The sequence below is a fragment of the Oncorhynchus clarkii genome, chromosome 2 (assembly GCF_045791955.1).
Source record: "Oncorhynchus clarkii lewisi isolate Uvic-CL-2024 chromosome 2, UVic_Ocla_1.0, whole genome shotgun sequence".
In the NCBI taxonomy this organism is placed as follows: Eukaryota; Metazoa; Chordata; class Actinopteri; order Salmoniformes; family Salmonidae; genus Oncorhynchus; species Oncorhynchus clarkii.
In genome coordinates, this window is record NC_092148.1 from 94,078,585 (window position 1) to 94,092,614 (window position 14,030).

Genomic DNA, 14,030 nt, shown 5'->3' on the forward strand with positions numbered 1-14,030 from the left:
ATCTATAATGTCTCTGGTTGTCCCTTTATACAGTTGTACACCAGACCAGGTTATCTCTACTATCTATAATGTCTCTGGTTGTCCCTTTATACAGTTGTACACCAGACCAGGTTACCTCTACTATCTATAATGTCTCTGGTTATCCCTTTATACAGTAGTACACCAGACCAGGTTACCTCTACTATCTATAATGTCTCTGGTTATCCCTTTATACAGTTGTACACCAGACCAGGTTATCTCTACTATCTATAATGTCTCTGGTTGTCCCTTTATACAGTTGTACACCAGACCAGGTTACTACTACTACTACTATCTATAATGTCTCTGGTTGTCCCTTTATACAGTAGTACACCAGACCAGGTTACTACTACTACTATCTATAATGTCTCTGGTTGTCCCTTTATACAGTTGTACACCAGACCAGGTTACCTCTACTATCTATAATGTCTCTGGATGTCCCTTTATACAGTTGTACACCAGACCAGGTTACTACTACTACTACTACTACTATCTATAATGTCTCTGGTTGTCCCTTTATACAGTTGTACACCAGACCAGGTTACTACTACTACTACTACTATCTATAATGTCTCTGGTTATCCCTTTATACAGTAGTACACCAGACCAGGTTATCTCTACTATCTATAATGTCTCTGGTTGTCCCTTTATACAGTTGTACACCAGACCAGGTTACTACTACTACTACTACTACTATCTATAATGTCTCTGGTTGTCCCTTTATACAGTTGTACACCAGACCAGGTTATCTCTACTATCTATAATGTCTCTGGTTGTCCCTTTATACAGTTGTACACCAGACCAGGTTACCTCTACTATCTATAATGTCTCTGGTTATCCCTTTATACAGTAGTACACCAGACCAGGTTATCTCTACTATCTATAATGTCTCTGGTTATCCCTTTATACAGTTGTACACCAGACCAGGTTATCTCTACTATCTATAATGTCTCTGGTTGTCCCTTTATACAGTTGTACACCAGACCAGGTTACTACTACTACTACTATCTATAATGTCTCTGGTTGTCCCTTTATACAGTAGTACACCAGACCAGGTTACTACTACTACTATCTATAATGTCTCTGGTTGTCCCTTTATACAGTTGTACACCAGACCAGGTTACTACTACTACTACTATCTATAATGTCTCTGGTTGTCCCTTTATACAGTAGTACACCAGACCAGGTTACCTCTACTATCTATAATGTCTCTGGTTGTCCCTTTATACAGTTGTACACCAGACCAGGTTACTACTACTACTACTACTATCTATAATGTCTCTGGTTGTCCCTTTATACAGTAGTACACCAGACCAGGTTATCTCTACTATCTATAATGTCTCTGGTTGTCCCTTTATACAGTTGTACACCAGACCAGGTTACTACTACTACTATCTATAATGTCTCTGGTTGTCCCTTTATACAGTTGTACACCAGACCAGGTTACCTCTACTATCTATAATGTCTCTGGTTGTCCCTTTATACAGTATTACACCATACCAGGTTACTACTACTATCTATAATGTCTCTGGTTGTCCCTTTATACAGTTGTACACCAGACCAGGTTACCTCTACTATCTATAATGTCTCTGGTTGTCCCTTTATACAGTTGTACACCAGACCAGGTTACCTCTACTATCTATAATGTCTCTGGTTATCCCTTTATACAGTTGTACACCAGACCAGGTTACTACTACTACTACTACTACTATCTATAATGTCTCTGGTTGTCCCTTTATACAGTTGTACACCAGACCAGGTTACTACTACTACTACTACTATCTATAATGTCTCTGGTTATCCCTTTATACAGTAGTAAACCAGACCAGGTTATCTCTACTATCTATAATGTCTCTGGTTATCCCTTTATACAGTTGTACACCAGACCAGGTTACTACTACTACTACTACTACTATCTATAATGTCTCTGGTTGTCCCTTTATACAGTTGTACACCAGACCAGGTTACTACTACTACTACTACTATCTATAATGTCTCTGGTTATCCCTTTATACAGTAGTACACCAGACCAGGTTACCTCTACTATCTATAATGTCTCTGGTTGTCCCTTTATACAGTTGTACACCAGACCAGGTTACTACTACTACTACTACTATCTATAATGTCTCTGGTTGTCCCTTTATACAGTTGTACACCAGACCAGGTTATCTCTACTATCTATAATGTCTCTGGTTGTCCCTTTATACAGTTGTACACCAGACCAGGTTACTACTACTACTATCTATAATGTCTCTGGTTGTCCCTTTATACAGTTGTACACCAGACCAGGTTACCTCTACTATCTATAATGTCTCTGGTTATCCCTTTATACAGTAGTACACCAGACCAGGTTATCTCTACTATCTATAATGTCTCTGGTTATCCCTTTATACAGTTGTACACCAGACCAGGTTATCTCTACTATCTATAATGTCTCTGGTTGTCCCTTTATACAGTTGTACACCAGACCAGGTTACTACTACTACTACTATCTATAATGTCTCTGGTTGTCCCTTTATACAGTAGTACACCAGACCAGGTTACTACTACTACTATCTATAATGTCTCTGGTTGTCCCTTTATACAGTTGTACACCAGACCAGGTTACTACTACTATCTATAATGTCTCTGGTTGTCCCTTTATACAGTAGTACACCAGACCAGGTTACTACTACTATCTATAATGTCTCTGGTTATCCCTTTATACAGTTGTACACCAGACCAGGTTACTACTACTACTATCTATAATGTCTCTGGTTGTCCCTTTATACAGTAGTAAACCAGACCAGGTTATCTCTACTATCTATAATGTCTCTGGTTGTCCCTTAATACAGTAGTAAACCAGACCAGGTTATCTCTACTATCTATATTGTCTCTGGTTGTCCCTTTATACAGTTGTACACCAGACCAGGTTATCTCTACTATCTATAATGTCTCTGGTTGTCCCTTAATACAGTAGTAAACCAGACCAGGTTATCTCTACTATCTATATTGTCTCTGGTTGTCCCTTTATACAGTTGTACACCAGACCAGGTTATCTCTACTATCTATAATGTCTCTGGTTATCCCTTTATACAGTAGTACACCAGACCAGGTTACCTCTACTATCTATAATGTCTCTGGTTGTCCCTTTATACAGTAGTACACCAGACCAGGTTACTACTACTACTACTACTATCTATAATGTCTCTGGTTGTCCCTTTATACAGTTGTACACCAGACCAGGTTACTACTACTATCTATAATGTCTCTGGTTGTCCCTTTATACAGTAGTACACCAGACCAGGTTATCTCTACTATCTATAATGTCTCTGGTTATCCCTTTATACAGTAGTACACCAGACCAGGTTATCTCTACTATCTATAATGTCTCTGGTTATCCCTTTATACAGTAGTAAACCAGACCAGGTTACTACTACTACTATCTATAATGTCTCTGGTTGTCCCTTTATACAGTAGTACACCAGACCAGGTTACCTCTACTATCTATAATGTCTCTGGTTGTCCCTTTATACAGTAGTACACCAGACCAGGTTACTACTACTACTACTATCTATAATGTCTCTGGTTGTCCCTTTATACAGTAGTACACCAGACCAGGTTATCTCTACTATCTATAATGTCTCTGGTTGTCCCTTTATACAGTTGTACACCAGACCAGGTTACTACTACTACTACTACTACTATCTATAATGTCTCTGGTTGTCCCTTTATACAGTTGTACACCAGACCAGGTTACTACTACTACTACTACTATCTATAATGTCTCTGGTTATCCCTTTATACAGTAGTACACCAGACCAGGTTATCTCTACTATCTATAATGTCTCTGGTTGTCCCTTTATACAGTTGTACACCAGACCAGGTTACTACTACTACTACTACTATCTATAATGTCTCTGGTTATCCCTTTATACAGTAGTAAACCAGACCAGGTTATCTCTACTATCTATAATGTCTCTGGTTATCCCTTTATACAGTTGTACACCAGACCAGGTTACTACTACTACTACTACTACTATCTATAATGTCTCTGGTTGTCCCTTTATACAGTTGTACACCAGACCAGGTTACTACTACTACTACTACTATCTATAATGTCTCTGGTTATCCCTTTATACAGTAGTACACCAGACCAGGTTACCTCTACTATCTATAATGTCTCTGGTTGTCCCTTTATACAGTTGTACACCAGACCAGGTTACTACTACTACTACTACTATCTATAATGTCTCTGGTTGTCCCTTTATACAGTTGTACACCAGACCAGGTTATCTCTACTATCTATAATGTCTCTGGTTGTCCCTTTATACAGTTGTACACCAGACCAGGTTACTACTACTACTATCTATAATGTCTCTGGTTGTCCCTTTATACAGTTGTACACCAGACCAGGTTACCTCTACTATCTATAATGTCTCTGGTTGTCCCTTTATACAGTTGTACACCAGACCAGGTTATCTCTACTATCTATAATGTCTCTGGTTGTCCCTTTATACAGTTGTACACCAGACCAGGTTACTACTACTACTACTATCTATAATGTCTCTGGTTGTCCCTTTATACAGTAGTACACCAGACCAGGTTACTACTACTACTATCTATAATGTCTCTGGTTGTCCCTTTATACAGTTGTACACCAGACCAGGTTACTACTACTATCTATAATGTCTCTGGTTGTCCCTTTATACAGTAGTACACCAGACCAGGTTACTACTACTATCTATAATGTCTCTGGTTATCCCTTTATACAGTTGTACACCAGACCAGGTTACTACTACTACTATCTATAATGTCTCTGGTTGTCCCTTTATACAGTAGTAAACCAGACCAGGTTATCTCTACTATCTATAATGTCTCTGGTTGTCCCTTAATACAGTAGTAAACCAGACCAGGTTATCTCTACTATCTATATTGTCTCTGGTTGTCCCTTTATACAGTTGTACACCAGACCAGGTTATCTCTACTATCTATAATGTCTCTGGTTGTCCCTTAATACAGTAGTAAACCAGACCAGGTTATCTCTACTATCTATATTGTCTCTGGTTGTCCCTTTATACAGTTGTACACCAGACCAGGTTATCTCTACTATCTATAATGTCTCTGGTTATCCCTTTATACAGTAGTACACCAGACCAGGTTACCTCTACTATCTATAATGTCTCTGGTTGTCCCTTTATACAGTAGTACACCAGACCAGGTTACTACTACTACTACTACTATCTATAATGTCTCTGGTTGTCCCTTTATACAGTTGTACACCAGACCAGGTTACTACTACTATCTATAATGTCTCTGGTTGTCCCTTTATACAGTAGTACACCAGACCAGGTTATCTCTACTATCTATAATGTCTCTGGTTATCCCTTTATACAGTAGTACACCAGACCAGGTTATCTCTACTATCTATAATGTCTCTGGTTATCCCTTTATACAGTAGTAAACCAGACCAGGTTACTACTACTACTATCTATAATGTCTCTGGTTGTCCCTTTATACAGTAGTACACCAGACCAGGTTACCTCTACTATCTATAATGTCTCTGGTTGTCCCTTTATACAGTAGTACACCAGACCAGGTTACTACTACTACTACTATCTATAATGTCTCTGGTTGTCCCTTTATACAGTAGTACACCAGACCAGGTTATCTCTACTATCTATAATGTCTCTGGTTGTCCCTTTATACAGTTGTACACCAGACCAGGTTACTACTACTACTACTACTACTATCTATAATGTCTCTGGTTGTCCCTTTATACAGTTGTACACCAGACCAGGTTACTACTACTACTACTACTATCTATAATGTCTCTGGTTGTCCCTTTATACAGTTGTACACCAGACCAGGTTACTACTACTATCTATAATGTCTCTGGTTGTCCCTTTATACAGTAGTACACCAGACCAGGTTATCTCTACTATCTATAATGTCTCTGGTTATCCCTTTATACAGTAGTACACCAGACCAGGTTATCTCTACTATCTATAATGTCTCTGGTTATCCCTTTATACAGTAGTAAACCAGACCAGGTTACTACTACTACTATCTATAATGTCTCTGGTTGTCCCTTTATACAGTAGTACACCAGACCAGGTTACCTCTACTATCTATAATGTCTCTGGTTGTCCCTTTATACAGTAGTACACCAGACCAGGTTACTACTACTACTACTATCTATAATGTCTCTGGTTGTCCCTTTATACAGTAGTACACCAGACCAGGTTATCTCTACTATCTATAATGTCTCTGGTTGTCCCTTTATACAGTTGTACACCAGACCAGGTTACTACTACTACTACTACTACTATCTATAATGTCTCTGGTTGTCCCTTTATACAGTTGTACACCAGACCAGGTTACTACTACTACTACTACTATCTATAATGTCTCTGGTTATCCCTTTATACAGTAGTACACCAGACCAGGTTACCTCTACTATCTATAATGTCTCTGGTTGTCCCTTTATACAGTTGTACACCAGACCAGGTTACTACTACTACTACTACTATCTATAATGTCTCTGGTTGTCCCTTTATACAGTTGTACACCAGAACAGGTTATCTCTACTATCTATAATGTCTCTGGTTGTCCCTTTATACAGTTGTACACCAGACCAGGTTACTACTACTACTATCTATAATGTCTCTGGTTGTCCCTTTATACAGTTGTACACCAGACCAGGTTACCTCTACTATCTATAATGTCTCTGGTTATCCCTTTATACAGTAGTACACCAGACCAGGTTATCTCTACTATCTATAATGTCTCTGGTTATCCCTTTATACAGTTGTACACCAGACCAGGTTATCTCTACTATCTATAATGTCTCTGGTTGTCCCTTTATACAGTTGTACACCAGACCAGGTTACTACTACTACTACTATCTATAATGTCTCTGGTTGTCCCTTTATACAGTAGTACACCAGACCAGGTTACTACTACTACTATCTATAATGTCTCTGGTTGTCCCTTTATACAGTTGTACACCAGACCAGGTTACTACTACTATCTATAATGTCTCTGGTTGTCCCTTTATACAGTAGTACACCAGACCAGGTTACTACTACTATCTATAATGTCTCTGGTTATCCCTTTATACAGTTGTACACCAGACCAGGTTACTACTACTACTATCTATAATGTCTCTGGTTGTCCCTTTATACAGTAGTAAACCAGACCAGGTTATCTCTACTATCTATAATGTCTCTGGTTGTCCCTTAATACAGTAGTAAACCAGACCAGGTTATCTCTACTATCTATATTGTCTCTGGTTGTCCCTTTATACAGTTGTACACCAGACCAGGTTACTACTACTACTACTACTACTATCTATAATGTCTCTGGTTGTCCCTTTATACAGTTGTACACCAGACCAGGTTACTACTACTACTACTACTATCTATAATGTCTCTGGTTATCCCTTTATACAGTAGTAAACCAGACCAGGTTATCTCTACTATCTATAATGTCTCTGGTTATCCCTTTATACAGTTGTACACCAGACCAGGTTACTACTACTACTACTACTACTATCTATAATGTCTCTGGTTGTCCCTTTATACAGTTGTACACCAGACCAGGTTACTACTACTACTACTACTATCTATAATGTCTCTGGTTATCCCTTTATACAGTAGTACACCAGACCAGGTTACCTCTACTATCTATAATGTCTCTGGTTGTCCCTTTATACAGTTGTACACCAGACCAGGTTACTACTACTACTACTACTATCTATAATGTCTCTGGTTGTCCCTTTATACAGTTGTACACCAGACCAGGTTATCTCTACTATCTATAATGTCTCTGGTTGTCCCTTTATACAGTTGTACACCAGACCAGGTTACTACTACTACTATCTATAATGTCTCTGGTTGTCCCTTTATACAGTTGTACACCAGACCAGGTTACCTCTACTATCTATAATGTCTCTGGTTATCCCTTTATACAGTAGTACACCAGACCAGGTTATCTCTACTATCTATAATGTCTCTGGTTATCCCTTTATACAGTTGTACACCAGACCAGGTTATCTCTACTATCTATAATGTCTCTGGTTGTCCCTTTATACAGTTGTACACCAGACCAGGTTACTACTACTACTACTATCTATAATGTCTCTGGTTGTCCCTTTATACAGTAGTACACCAGACCAGGTTACTACTACTACTATCTATAATGTCTCTGGTTGTCCCTTTATACAGTTGTACACCAGACCAGGTTACTACTACTATCTATAATGTCTCTGGTTGTCCCTTTATACAGTAGTACACCAGACCAGGTTACTACTACTATCTATAATGTCTCTGGTTATCCCTTTATACAGTTGTACACCAGACCAGGTTACTACTACTACTATCTATAATGTCTCTGGTTGTCCCTTTATACAGTAGTAAACCAGACCAGGTTATCTCTACTATCTATAATGTCTCTGGTTGTCCCTTAATACAGTAGTAAACCAGACCAGGTTATCTCTACTATCTATATTGTCTCTGGTTGTCCCTTTATACAGTTGTACACCAGACCAGGTTATCTCTACTATCTATAATGTCTCTGGTTGTCCCTTAATACAGTAGTAAACCAGACCAGGTTATCTCTACTATCTATATTGTCTCTGGTTGTCCCTTTATACAGTTGTACACCAGACCAGGTTATCTCTACTATCTATAATGTCTCTGGTTATCCCTTTATACAGTAGTACACCAGACCAGGTTACCTCTACTATCTATAATGTCTCTGGTTGTCCCTTTATACAGTAGTACACCAGACCAGGTTACTACTACTACTACTACTATCTATAATGTCTCTGGTTGTCCCTTTATACAGTTGTACACCAGACCAGGTTACTACTACTATCTATAATGTCTCTGGTTGTCCCTTTATACAGTAGTACACCAGACCAGGTTATCTCTACTATCTATAATGTCTCTGGTTATCCCTTTATACAGTAGTACACCAGACCAGGTTATCTCTACTATCTATAATGTCTCTGGTTATCCCTTTATACAGTAGTAAACCAGACCAGGTTACTACTACTACTATCTATAATGTCTCTGGTTGTCCCTTTATACAGTAGTACACCAGACCAGGTTACCTCTACTATCTATAATGTCTCTGGTTGTCCCTTTATACAGTAGTACACCAGACCAGGTTACTACTACTACTACTATCTATAATGTCTCTGGTTGTCCCTTTATACAGTAGTACACCAGACCAGGTTATCTCTACTATCTATAATGTCTCTGGTTGTCCCTTTATACAGTTGTACACCAGACCAGGTTACTACTACTACTACTACTACTATCTATAATGTCTCTGGTTGTCCCTTTATACAGTTGTACACCAGACCAGGTTACTACTACTACTACTACTATCTATAATGTCTCTGGTTATCCCTTTATACAGTAGTAAACCAGACCAGGTTATCTCTACTATCTATAATGTCTCTGGTTATCCCTTTATACAGTTGTACACCAGACCAGGTTACTACTACTACTACTACTACTATCTATAATGTCTCTGGTTGTCCCTTTATACAGTTGTACACCAGACCAGGTTACTACTACTACTACTACTATCTATAATGTCTCTGGTTATCCCTTTATACAGTAGTACACCAGACCAGGTTACCTCTACTATCTATAATGTCTCTGGTTGTCCCTTTATACAGTTGTACACCAGACCAGGTTACTACTACTACTACTACTATCTATAATGTCTCTGGTTGTCCCTTTATACAGTTGTACACCAGAACAGGTTATCTCTACTATCTATAATGTCTCTGGTTGTCCCTTTATACAGTTGTACACCAGACCAGGTTACTACTACTACTATCTATAATGTCTCTGGTTGTCCCTTTATACAGTTGTACACCAGACCAGGTTACCTCTACTATCTATAATGTCTCTGGTTATCCCTTTATACAGTAGTACACCAGACCAGGTTATCTCTACTATCTATAATGTCTCTGGTTATCCCTTTATACAGTTGTACACCAGACCAGGTTATCTCTACTATCTATAATGTCTCTGGTTGTCCCTTTATACAGTTGTACACCAGACCAGGTTACTACTACTACTACTATCTATAATGTCTCTGGTTGTCCCTTTATACAGTAGTACACCAGACCAGGTTACTACTACTACTATCTATAATGTCTCTGGTTGTCCCTTTATACAGTTGTACACCAGACCAGGTTACTACTACTATCTATAATGTCTCTGGTTGTCCCTTTATACAGTAGTACACCAGACCAGGTTACTACTACTATCTATAATGTCTCTGGTTATCCCTTTATACAGTTGTACACCAGACCAGGTTACTACTACTACTATCTATAATGTCTCTGGTTGTCCCTTTATACAGTAGTAAACCAGACCAGGTTATCTCTACTATCTATAATGTCTCTGGTTGTCCCTTAATACAGTAGTAAACCAGACCAGGTTATCTCTACTATCTATATTGTCTCTGGTTGTCCCTTTATACAGTTGTACACCAGACCAGGTTATCTCTACTATCTATAATGTCTCTGGTTATCCCTTTATACAGTAGTACACCAGACCAGGTTATCTCTACTATCTATAATGTCTCTGGTTATCCCTTTATACAGTAGTACACCAGACCAGGTTACCTCTACTATCTATAATGTCTCTGGTTGTCCCTTTATACAGTTGTACACCAGACCAGGTTACCTCTACTATCTATAATGTCTCTGGTTGTCCCTTTATACAGTTGTACACCAGACCAGGTTACTACTACTACTACTACTATCTATAATGTCTCTGGTTGTCCCTTTATACAGTTGTACACCAGACCAGGTTACTACTACTATCTATAATGTCTCTGGTTGTCCCTTTATACAGTTGTACACCAGACCAGGTTATCTCTACTATCTATAATGTCTCTGGTTGTCCCTTTATACAGTTGTACACCAGACCAGGTTACCTCTACTATCTATAATGTCTCTGGTTATCCCTTTATACAGTAGTACACCAGACCAGGTTATCTCTACTATCTATAATGTCTCTGGTTATCCCTTTATACAGTAGTACACCAGACCAGGTTATCTCTACTATCTATAATGTCTCTGGTTATCCCTTTATACAGTAGTAAAACAGACCAGGTTACTACTACTACTATCTATAATGTCTCTGGTTGTCCCTTTATACAGTAGTACACCAGACCAGGTTACCTCTACTATCTATAATGTCTCTGGTTGTCCCTTTATACAGTAGTACACCAGACCAGGTTACTACTACTACTACTATCTATAATGTCTCTGGTTGTCCCTTTATACAGTAGTACACCAGACCAGGTTATCTCTACTATCTATAATGTCTCTGGTTGTCCCTTTATACAGTTGTACACCAGACCAGGTTACTACTACTATCTATAATGTCTCTGGTTGTCCCTTTATACAGTTGTACACCAGACCAGGATACTACTACTACTATCTATAATGTCTCTGGTTGTCCCTTTATACAGTATTACACCATACCAGGTTACTACTACTATCTATAATGTCTCTGGTTGTCCCTTTATACAGTTGTACACCAGACCAGGTTACCTCTACTATCTATAATGTCTCTGGTTGTCCCTTTATACAGTTGTACACCAGACCAGGTTACTACTACTACTACTAATACTATCTATAATGTCTCTGGTTGTCCCTTTATACAGTAGTACACCAGACCAGGTTACTACTACTACTACTATCTATAATGTCTCTGGTTGTCCCTTTATACAGTAGTACACCAGACCAGGTTATCTCTACTATCTATAATGTCTCTGGTTGTCCCTTTATACAGTTGTACACCAGACCAGGTTACTACTACTATCTATAATGTCTCTGGTTGTCCCTTTATACAGTTGTACACCAGACCAGGATACTACTACTACTATCTATAATGTCTCTGGTTGTCCCTTTATACAGTATTACACCATACCAGGTTACTACTACTATCTATAATGTCTCTGGTTGTCCCTTTATACAGTTGTACACCAGACCAGGTTACCTCTACTATCTATAATGTCTCTGGTTGTCCCTTTATACAGTTGTACACCAGACCAGGTTACTACTACTACTACTAATACTATCTATAATGTCTCTGGTTGTCCCTTTATACAGTAGTACACCAGACCAGGTTACCTCTACTATCTATAATGTCTCTGGTTATCCCTTTATACAGTAGTACACCAGACCAGGTTACCTCTACTATCTATAATGTCTCTGGTTGTCCCTTTATACAGTTGTACACCAGACCAGGTTACTACTACTACTACTACTATCTATAATGTCTCTGGTTGTCCCTTTATACAGTTGTACACCAGACCAGGTTATCTCTACTATCTATAATGTCTCTGGTTGTCCCTTTATACAGTTGTACACCAGACCAGGTTACTACTACTACTATCTATAATGTCTCTGGTTGTCCCTTTATACAGTTGTACACCAGACCAGGTTACCTCTACTATCTATAATGTCTCTGGTTATCCCTTTATACAGTAGTACACCAGACCAGGTTATCTCTACTATCTATAATGTCTCTGGTTATCCCTTTATACAGTTGTACACCAGACCAGGTTATCTCTACTATCTATAATGTCTCTGGTTGTCACTTTATACAGTTGTACACCAGACCAGGTTACTACTACTACTACTATCTATAATGTCTCTGGTTGTCCCTTTATACAGTAGTACACCAGACCAGGTTACTACTACTACTATCTATAATGTCTCTGGTTGTCCCTTTATACAGTTGTACACCAGACCAGGTTACTACTACTATCTATAATGTCTCTGGTTGTCCCTTTATACAGTAGTACACCAGACCAGGTTACTACTACTATCTATAATGTCTCTGGTTATCCCTTTATACAGTTGTACACCAGACCAGGTTACTACTACTACTATCTATAATGTCTCTGGTTGTCCCTTTATACAGTAGTAAACCAGACCAGGTTATCTCTACTATCTATAATGTCTCTGGTTGTCCCTTAATACAGTAGTAAACCAGACCAGGTTATCTCTACTATCTATAATGTCTCTGGTTGTCCCTTTATACAGTTGTACACCAGACCAGGTTATCTCTACTATCTATAATGTCTCTGGTTATCCCTTTATACAGTAGTACACCAGACCAGGTTACCTCTACTATCTATAATGTCTCTGGTTGTCCCTTTATACAGTAGTACACCAGACCAGGTTACTACTACTACTACTACTATCTATAATGTCTCTGGTTGTCCCTTTATACAGTTGTACACCAGACCAGGTTACTACTACTATCTATAATGTCTCTGGTTGTCCCTTTATACAGTTGTACACCAGACCAGGTTATCTCTACTATCTATAATGTCTCTGGTTGTCCCTTTATACAGTTGTACACCAGACCAGGTTACCTCTACTATCTATAATGTCTCTGGTTATCCCTTTATACAGTAGTACACCAGACCAGGTTATCTCTACTATCTATAATGTCTCTGGTTATCCCTTTATACAGTTGTACACCAGACCAGGTTACTACTACTATCTATAATGTCTCTGGTTGTCCCTTTATACAGTTGTACACCAGACCAGGTTACCTCTACTATCTATAATGTCTCTGGTTATCCCTTTATACAGTAGTACACCAGACCAGGTTATCTCTACTATCTATAATGTCTCTGGTTATCCCTTTATACAGTAGTACACCAGACCAGGTTATCTCTACTATCTATAATGTCTCTGGTTATCCCTTTATACAGTAGTAAACCAGACCAGGTTACTACTACTACTATCTATAATGTCTCTGGTTGTCCCTTTATACAGTAGTAAACCAGACCAGGTTACTACTACTACTATCTATAATGTCTCTGGTTGTCCCTTTATACAGTTGTACACCAGACCAGGTCATCTCTACTATCTATAATGTCTCTGGTTGTCCCTTTATACAGTAGTACACCAGACCAGGTTACTACTACTACTATCTATAATGTCTCTGGTTGTCCCTTTATACAGTAGTACACCA